Source organism: Poecilia reticulata, linkage group LG7 (genome assembly GCF_000633615.1).
Source record: "Poecilia reticulata strain Guanapo linkage group LG7, Guppy_female_1.0+MT, whole genome shotgun sequence".
NCBI classification, from domain to species: Eukaryota; Metazoa; Chordata; class Actinopteri; order Cyprinodontiformes; family Poeciliidae; genus Poecilia; species Poecilia reticulata.
The window spans coordinates 8605342-8606479 of NC_024337.1; the positions used below are offsets into that span (position 1 = coordinate 8605342).

At 36.3% G+C, this 1138-nt stretch overlaps 1 protein-coding gene across 1 annotated transcript in view; it reads left to right on the forward strand.

Annotated features, from left to right (window-relative positions):
- Positions 1-1138, forward strand: part of LOC103467114 (phosphatidylinositol 3,4,5-trisphosphate-dependent Rac exchanger 1 protein-like) — a 42124-nt gene that overhangs the window by 1104 nt on the left and 39882 nt on the right. The gene's annotated exons all lie outside the window — the stretch shown is intronic.

Here is a 1138-nt window from a genome sequence, read left to right on the forward strand (position 1 = left end):
GGGGCCCTCGGGGCAGTCACCCCCAAACTGGAGCAGTGGCTCAAACAGATCCCAGGAACAACATCAGACATCTCAGTCCAGAAATGTGCAGTTCTAGGCACAKVMAAGATACKGSRSRRRAMCCTCAAGCKCCCAGGCCTCTGGTAGAGGACCCGAGCTCAGAGGATGAAACAGACCACCCGCAGAGGGTGAGAAGGGAATTTTTTTTTTAATTTTTTTTTTTTTACTTTTCATTATGATTAAAGCAAAGAAAAGGAATCTTTTAAGTTGCAGAAGAGGAAAATAGGATTGATTGGAACCAATTTAATCTAATAAACTATTAATTAACTAAATCAGTTGTTTGCATCTCTGCTTTAGACATTTTGAATAAACCTTGAATATATTGATTGAACCTCAAATATTGTCACCTTTTTAAAATAAGTTTTTGCCAAAAGTAATTTTTTAATCTAAAACATCTTGTGGAAAAATCCAAAATTCCTTTTGTGTTAAGGTTAGGGAGTATTGAGAGAGTAGGGTGAGAGGAAGCGTTTGGTCATTATTTTATATTGCATAAACCTTGCTTGTATTAAGTGAACATTAAAAATATTGAATGAAATATATATTCAGTGTCAAGATTCATATCATTAATTTACTTTCGATAAATTCAAACTTTCATTCAATATATTGAAGGGTCAATATATATTTAAGGTTTATTCAATAAACCTTGCAAATATTGATTAAACATTGAATATATTGAATGAAACTTTGAATATTTTGAATAGACCTTGTATATTTTGAATGAACCCTGGATGTAATGACTGCTTAATCGTTTCCATAACACAGCCCGCCTCCACATTTGGTCCGGCCCCCTGAAAAATACCAGAGATCATTCAGATTTTTTTTTTTTCATTTACCGTTTTTTCCGGACTATAAGCCGTTTATATGTGGATTTTTCTTCAACCACCAGGGGGCTCTTTAGCAGGAAGTAAATCATTGGAAGTCCCACAAGCAGCAAAATGAGTAAGAAACAGATCAGATGTCTTTGAAAAGTTTCTTTGCAAAGGGGAAAAGGCCCAGAGAAGAGACAGGAGAATGGATTTATCCCGGACCGGTAGGTGAGTCCCACATTACAAGCCGCTCTGCGTAACATGCGGCGACC